Source organism: Helianthus annuus, chromosome 14 (genome assembly GCF_002127325.2).
Source record: "Helianthus annuus cultivar XRQ/B chromosome 14, HanXRQr2.0-SUNRISE, whole genome shotgun sequence".
NCBI lineage: Eukaryota > Viridiplantae > Streptophyta > Magnoliopsida > Asterales > Asteraceae > Helianthus > Helianthus annuus.
In genome coordinates this window covers 64,506,553-64,515,588 of record NC_035446.2, presented here as the reverse complement: position 1 = coordinate 64,515,588, position 9,036 = coordinate 64,506,553, and positions in this window count along the sequence as shown.

Genomic DNA, 9,036 nt, shown 5'->3' with positions numbered 1-9,036 from the left:
TATAATTGTGTGGTTTGACTATATTGTTGCCAACTACGTCACGGTAATCCCCCACCGGGCCCACCGGTGATACACGTGGAAATCGAGGTGTGACATCACCGGGTCTCAACAACATATCACCCTCAAACAAATGGGCAAGCCGAAGTGACTAACCGAGGTTTAAAACGAATACTTGAAAAAACCGTAGGTTTAAATAAAAAGGAATGGGCTGATAAATTAGATGATGCTTTATGGGCTTTTCGAACTGCTTATAAAACCACTATAGGCACAACCCCATATAAGCTCGTCTATGGAAAAAGTTGTCACTTGCCGGTAGAAATAGCTCACAGGGCCTACTGGGCAATAAAAAGCGTAAACTTAGACTTAGAAACTGTAGGTAAAAATCGATTCTGTCAAATGAATGAATTAGACGAATTAAGGAATTATGCATACTCTAACTCCGAAATTTATAAGGAAAGAATGAAAAATTTACAAGATAAATATATTAAGTCTAATGAATTTCGGGTAGGAGACCAAGTTCTGTTGTTTAATTCGCGACTTCGATTATTTCCTGGTAAACTAAAATCTAGGTGGTTAGGACCTTTTTCCGTCACCCATGTTTTTCCTCACGGTGCAGTAGAAATTAAAGCTCGAAATGGTATACCATTTAAAGTCAATGGCCAATGGCTAAAACTCTACCGAGGATCCATTGAGGATGAAGAAGAGGAGATCTCGCTTCAAACGGTTAACGAATAAAAAGCATCCACATCATACCCTACATGTTACGAACAAGCAAGTATACATCAAAACCGGTAAGTCTTCTAACCATGTTTTCGGAAAAAGGGGCATGCACACGAGCACACAAAAAAAAAATTTCAAAACTTTTGCTTGGCACGAGGCCGTGTCTGCTGGACACGGGGCCGTGTCGACGCAACTGTCGGGATAAAACCCTCTTTTCATAACAGTTACCTCATTCCACACGCCCCGTTTTGCCGAAAACGCTCTGGTTCAAGGCGATTTTCCGCAGATTTCCAACATTACTTCCACGTTTAACAACATCAAGGTATGATTCTATCATCATTAGTAGTTAGATTAGTTACTTGCATGTAGTTAAACATCAAAAATTTGGGGAAAAATCTAGGGTTCTTCAAGTTCATCCGGATCGAACTTCAAATTTTTGATGTAATCTGTTAGTATTAGTTTAGATTAGTATAATGGGAAGTAAATACACTTGTATTGTTGATACATTTGTCCGATTTCTCACTAAAACCTCAAACCCTTGTTTTTGAACCGAAAAAGATGAAATTGGAAGGGTAAACTGGTTGTTTTTGGGAAAAACGACACTTGGCCAAAAATTTTCAGATTTTCGGGACCGGGACGAAAAATAAAGTTTTTGGGTTACAGACGCCTGGACACGGGGTCGTGCCCACTGAACACGGGGCCGTGTCCAGTCCCCTGTTTGCAGTTTCTTTAAAAATCTCATAGTTTCGTGCTAACTTTTGGTGTATTCTTTCAGATGGCAAAGTTCACAAGGTTCAATGCAAGCGAGCTCGATGCTTGGGCAAGATACGAAATACTTCAAACAAGACCAGAGGAGTACCCCAGGCGAGCATGCACGGACCTGTTAACCTTGGTAAACCAGCTGGACTGATTCAACAACATCGTTACGGGACCACTGAGGGTTGGATTAACCACTCGGCTTCGGTCGGTGCATCAATGCACCATGGAGTTCTATAGTACTTTTACCTTCACCTCAAGGTGTGACCCGTTCGACAATGAAGGGGTTGCATTTCGGTGTGGCGGGACAAGGTACTCGATCTCTATGGCTCAGTTTGGAGCAATTGTGGGACTGTACGGGGAAGAGGAATCGGGAAACGAGGAAAACACCGGGGGATTACGAGATTTGGATGAAAATGAACGTCAAGCCGCATGGGCTCAAATCGGTGAAGGAATCTACAACCCTAGCAGCACCAAGAGTACTAAGCTGAGGGATCCGCTCTATCGCTACATTCACAGGCTCCTCACCTACTCTCTAAACCAACGTCACGACAGTAGTGGCGTTGTAGGGTTTAAAGATTTGATTGTCCTTCACTGTATCCACAACCGGAAGCCTCTCGATGTTCCATATCTCCTGTTACGAAACATGCATCTCAACCGCCTTGCTCGTGCTCCAACACCTATCTTCTTTGGAGGATGGGTGTACCGCCTCTTCAAGCACTTCACGCGAATTCCAAGGTCCTTTGAAAGAAGCCCATGGTCAGGACGAGTTGACTACCACATTTGCCGAGCCATGAACTTACTTTATGAGGCGGAAGACGGGTCAGTGAGCTTCCAAAGGACGCAAGGCTATGCATGGAACCCACAGTAGGCCCTAGTTCTTCTCGCACCACCTCCCCACTACCAGTATCAACCCCATGGTGATCCGGGTCAATCCTCCTCACAAGGTGGCGGTTTTCCTAACTTTCAAAGCTTACATGATCTTTTGCAGGAAAACCTCATGTGTACCAGGAACACCTACAACCTCGCCAACAATACATACCACCGGGTCGGAGCTATTGAACGTAACATCAACGATATACAAGACGATATCGGCAGCATCCGGGAGTATATGGCGGGCATGGGGATGGAGGTGATGACAGCGATGAAGACATGGACTAGGGGGGAGCAGGAGCAGGTTGATGGCAAGCCCACAGGTTTAAGTCCCTTTATCTATCGAACAGTTTGTGGCTTGCGTGCCAAGTGTTGAACAATTTACTTTCCTTGACTACTTTTATTTTCCGCTTTATTTTTCTTTTACTTTATGCTTAGAACAATTAACTATGGTAATGTAGGATGTTTGTGTTGCTTGGTGTGGTATTAAGTGATGAAACAGGTACAAACCGAGGCTTAGAGTGCTAAGCCTTAGCACTCATAAGGCCAGGATGGAAAAACCGGAGGAAGGAACCTATTTTTCAGGCTTGCAGACTGCCCACACGGGGACGTGTCCAGCCGACACGTCCCCGTGCTCACCTCCCAGACCTACTGTTTGGTTACTTTTCTGCAGATTTTTGTCAGACATGGGGCCGTGCCAAACCAACACGCCCCCGTTTCCGCCTTCTGTAAGTTTTCATTACTGGCAGTTCACCACGGGGTCGTGTTCAACGGACACGGGGCCGTGTCCAGACTGCCAGTAACATAAATCTTTGCTTTTAACACCATATTACACATCTAATCAACCTGAAAATTTATTTTTGGGACACATTGAGGACAATGTGTAATTTAAGTGTGGGGGGGATGCTAAAACCTTGAAATTTTGCAAGTCCTAATAACAAGCCTTACACAAAACTCTATTGGAACTGCTAATCACCCCAATTTTTTTTTTCAAAAAATTTCCATTTTTTTTACTTGTCTAAAGTTTAAGTTAGGAATTCTAAGATTTATAAGGTTATATTTTTACAAATTTACAACCAAGAGCGTCTTGATAAAAAGAACCAACATAAGAAAATTATGAAACGGGCATGACAAGCTTAGTTAAAATTTGATTATATATACTTGATCACATAGAAAAATCCATTCCCACAAAAAGTGAGTTTTGAGCCTTTATTGAGCATACAAATATACATCTTTAGACTAAATGCTCATTTTTTGTTTCTTGTGTGAATAGCCGCTTGGTTCTTACGACTCTAGAACTTGCCACGACGATTCATTCCCGGTCCTTACCAACTTAAACCCAAGTAAGTAAATGATGGAGGCATTAGGACTAACCCTTTTTCTTTCTACACCATTATTTTTCATTTTTTTTACCACCTACCTAAAATCCCCCTAGTTAACCCCTTTGAGCCTAAACCTTTCATTTCCTTACCCTAAAAACCCTTTTTATTTTTTACCCTTTATTTTAGTAACAAGCTCGGTTTTCGTGTGACTAAAAATATATATATATATATATATATATATATATATATATATATATATATATATATGATGAAGTTAGAAATAAACAAACAAAGCTCTTAAAACAAAAGCTTGTTTGAAGAAATACTTCAAAATAAAAGAGTCACTAAAACAAAGTGTTCTACGAAAACCGACGCTTTTTACGCTTTTCGCCCTTTTCTACTAACCACTAACCCATTCACCCACCTTTAGCCCAAGCCTTTACCCAAAAAAGTCCTCTTGATATTTACAAAGGTAACAAGTTAAAAAGGAGGAGGATTGATTACTTGGCAAGCTTATGGTAGGAATAAGTTCCATGCCGCTCTCGAGTGATTCACTAAAAATACACCTTCGGCCGAGTGTGAGTGAGGTATGTCAACTTGTATATAAATGGAATTTTAAAAAGGCATGCTATGCCCAAATAAGTAATTTCTCCTATGAAACGTTCCAAACAAATCACAACGAATAGGATTGTAAATAAATAAAAATAAAACCCAAAAAGATCTTGGATTTCCGACACTCTATGACAAGCCAAAACCTTCTCTTCTACCCATTCCATTTGGGAGTGTAAGCCACATATTAAAGAGTTTTGCTTGAGGACAAGCAAAAGTTCAAGTGTGGGGGTATTTGATGTGTGTAAAATGCAACATATAAATTACATCAAATGAGGCATAAAACTAACCCTTTTTTAGTACTAATGTTGGAAAAAGAGTGTTTTTGTCTTCCTTTTGTATTTTCAGGGTTAAATGAGCTCAAATTCACAAAAGAAGCAAAAAGACAGCTAAATCTAACATAAATACAAAAAAAGGAACATAAGTGGATTGCCCGACCCCTCAACAGCATCCTCCCAAGCAAAATAGAGAAGGCAGAAGACTGAACACGCCCCGTGCTCAGCCAGCACGGGGCCGTGCCCAAGAAGCAGCAGAAAAGACAAACCTATAGAAGCTTCTATTGCCCACCACGGGGCCGTGTCCAGTGAACACGGGGGCGTGGCGAAAGTACAGCAGGCGCATTAATTGTAATTGCGAATTACAATTAATGAGGAGAGAGATTATCAGACGGGCACGGGGCCGTGTGCAGCGGACACGGGGCCGTGCCCAGCCTTCTGTTCAGCCTATAAATAGGAGTGCTTGGTTTCATTGCAACTCATCCCTTGGCACACCACCTCTCTCACACTTCATCCACCACCCACCACCACCATAACACCATCATCCACCATCATCATCCATTGTCCATCATAGAGTGTGTGAGTCGTCTCGGGATCCAAGATTGATCGTAAGAGTTCTTGACAATCAAGGCCATGTTTGCCTAAGTCTCTTACATCACTTGGTGAAGACAAGTGTTTAGTATAATACTTTTTATTTTCAATCTTTTGCACTTTTTAGTTGGTTTTGTATTAATGACTTTAATAACTAGTTGCTTATGTTGAAGGTGATCTTTCCTTATCGTTTGTCCGTGGTGTCTTGACATTATTTTACTGTCTATATAAAATAAAAGATTTTCACCATTTATATCTCCACGGTCTATATGGAGGTATGTTGGCTACCTGGTCGGGGGTTAAGGGAACGGTTTGGTAAGGGTCTTGCCCTTGTTCAGCGTTTAGAGGTCCTGCAAGGGACCTGGGTCAATTTTAGTAGGATCTCCTTCAATGCCATAGGTATTGGATGGCGGGGATCCAAACTCTTTGACCCCCTCGTAAGTTAACTACTATTAATACTATAACCCGGCTATTTAGGACTGTATCCCTGCTGATTCAGACTACTTAGTCGAGGGTAACGTCACCGCCAAAAGCGGGGCCTACCATAATTTGCATTAATAACTTAATTCATTATCTTCCAATAATCCAACCCTTTAGGATTGTATCCTTGCTGACTCAAACTACTGGGTTGAGGGTAACAAGGCCTTCAAAAGAGGGGCCTACTACAATAACTAAGATAATCTCTTAAACAAGTGCGAAAGTGCGAAAATAATCAAAGGTTATACTAATACACGAGTCAGATCCAAGTGATTCATCTTGTCTATCAGTTTTTACTTTTATTTAATTTTTCAGCATTTAGTTAGTTTTTATTTCTCTTAGTCTAAAAATCTTTTCTAAAATTTTGATTTGATTAGACGTTGAAGATAAACCGGTACTAAAAGCTCTTGTGTCTTTGGACGACCTCGGTATCTTACCAACAGTATACTACGTCCACGATTGGTGCACTTGCCCATATGTGTGTTTAGTGTTAGTAAATATCGTGTTTTATAAATTTAAAACTTGGCTAAAAGTGTAAAAAGGGCTTAAAATATACATCAAAAATATATTACACTACACACGCATCAAGTTTTTGGCGCCGTTGCCGGGGACACAAGGATTTTAAGAAAGCTTAAAATCGACGGCCTAATCTATTTTTCAAAACCTTTTCAAAACGCGCGCACATTTTTCTGCATTTTAGTTTAGTTTGCATTTACAGTAGCCTGAACACGGGGCTGTGCTCACTGAACACGCCCCCGTGCTGCATATTTTTAGTTAGATACCCAGATACAGAGACTGAACACGGGGCCGTGCTCACTGAACACGCCCCCGTGCTCAACGAGACCAGTAACTTTAATTAAAACGCCCAGATACAGACCCTGAACACGGGGCCGTGTCCACTGAACACGGGCCCGTGGCGAGCTTCTGTTTCCATCTTTGTTTTTGTTTTCTGGTCCCGAGACTCGGTTGTGGTCTGTTGAGTGATTCTTATGGATCAATACTCAGGAGGCTACAACTACACCTATGAGAAGGATGATTATATGAGAGACTATTGCACTAATTGTGGAAACCCGCACTCGGTACAATATTGTAACTTGTTTCAACCATCCACTTCATACAACTATTATGAGGAGCCTAGGTACGAGCCATCAACTTCATACACATCCTATGAAGACCAAAGGTATGAACCTCCTCCCTCATACTCATATTTTGATGAACCAAGGTATGAGCCTTCATACTCATACTTTGAAGAGTCAAGATATGAGCCACCACCTTCATACACTTATTATGAGGAACCATGGCGTGAACAACCCACCTCATATGAGTACTATGAAGAACAAAGTTTCGACCATTATCCATCATATACTTACAATGAAGAACAATGGTGTGAACCATCTACTTCATATGGGTACTATGAGGAGCCAAGGATCGAACAACCGGATTCAAGCTTTGAGGATCCCGATCCTTTCTCTATCACCGAAGTGACCAATAGGATATTAGAACACATTAAAACTATCGAACGTTGCATAAAAGAATCTCGCGTAAGGGAAGAGGAGTCCCGCGCAAGAGAAGAATTAAATTATAATAATAACGTAGAGATAGTTGAAAATGTAAAAATGGAAGAACAAGAAAGTGAAAAACTGACACATGAGTTAAGCAACGAAAAAGGTGAGGCCGATAATGTTAAAATTCAAGAAGAGTCTAATTTAGAAGAAATTAATCTCTTGTCACCTTCTTTCGAAAATCATTGTTTAGTAACCCCTCATGCCAAGTTTTTAAAAGAGTTAAACACTAGTGCTAAAATCAAAGATATGGTAAATGTTAAGTTAACAAATGATCAAACCTCGCTAATAAAAGAAGACCCTTTTGAAATTAACATTACACCGGTTCCATGTTTCTTTCAAAATTCATTTATTAGTAATATTACCATTGATAAAGATCTTTGTGTTAACATAATGCCTAACTACATTTTTTGAAAAGTTAAGTATTAGTGATTTTGCTCCACTTCAAATACCCATTTTTCTATCCGATCGAAAAGTAATAAAATCAATCGGTGTAGTTGAGGATGTCTTGGTTCAAGCAAATCAAATGGTTATTCCAACCGACTTTGTCATCCTCGATGACGCTCCTCTAGTCTTGGGAAAACCTTTTGTAAAAACTCATAAAGCTTTGAAGAACCGGAAATTCAACAATCTACCTCTTCAATTAGGGGCATTCAAAAGGAGCATAGATCTTGAGCGTTCAATGAAATATCCTTTTGGCAATAATGACCCCCCCCCCTAATTGAAGATGAGGATGAGCCACCCGATACAACTGAAGAAGATAACCACTTTGATGAAGAAGAGATCGCCATAGAACAAACCTTTAAGGTTCTTGATTTAGATGAGCCACAAAATAAGGTGTCTCCTAAAGACCCACCCATTGAGCTCAAAGAACTTCCTAAAGGTCTGGAATATGCTTTTCTAGACAAAGATGGTAATTTACCTGTAATTATTTCATCTAAATTAAGTAGCGTAGAAAAAGAGAAATTAGTTAATCTTCTTAAAAAACACAAAAATGCGATTGCTTGGAAGCTTGTAGATATTAAAGGAATAAGTCCTTCCATGTGCACGCACAAAATTTTAATGAATGATGATTACAAAACAGTAATTCAACCACAACGAAGAGGAAATCCCAATGTACAAGAAGTGGTTAAAAATGAAGTCATCAAGCTACTTGACGCCGGACTAATCTATCCTATCTCCGATAGTCCATGGGTAAGTCCCGTCCAAGTAGTCCCAAAGAAAGGAGGTATGACGGTAATAACTAATGAAAAAAATGAATTAATACCGACAAGAACCGTCACAGGATGGAGAGTTTGTATAGACTATAGATGATTAAATGAAGCAACAAGGAAAGACCACTTTCCTTTGCCTTTCATTGATCAAATGTTAGAAAGACTATCCAGTCATAAATTTTATTGTTTCTTGGATGGTTTTTCAGGTTACTTTCAAATCCCAATAGCACCTGAAGACCAAGAAAAGACAACTTTCACATGCCCCTACGGAACTTTCGCCTATCGACGCATGCCATTCGGTCTATGTAATGCACCTGCAACATTCCAACGTTGTATGGTAGCCATTTTCCATGATATGATAGAAAAGACAATGGAAGTCTTCATGTGTGACAACTCGAATTTCCAAGATTCCTATCTCGCATTTATTGCACGTTCATGTATTGTTTAGTTGTTTATTTGCACAAATAATTGGCTATGGAACTGTAACGTTTTAATACAATGAAGTGTATTGTGTGATTATGCATGATTATGTGTTAATTGTGATAGACTTGTCAAATGCATAAACTTGGTGGTGAAACTGTGAAACTGTTTGAGATGGTGTACTATTGTAAAATCTATTAATTAGGGGTGTAAAGAG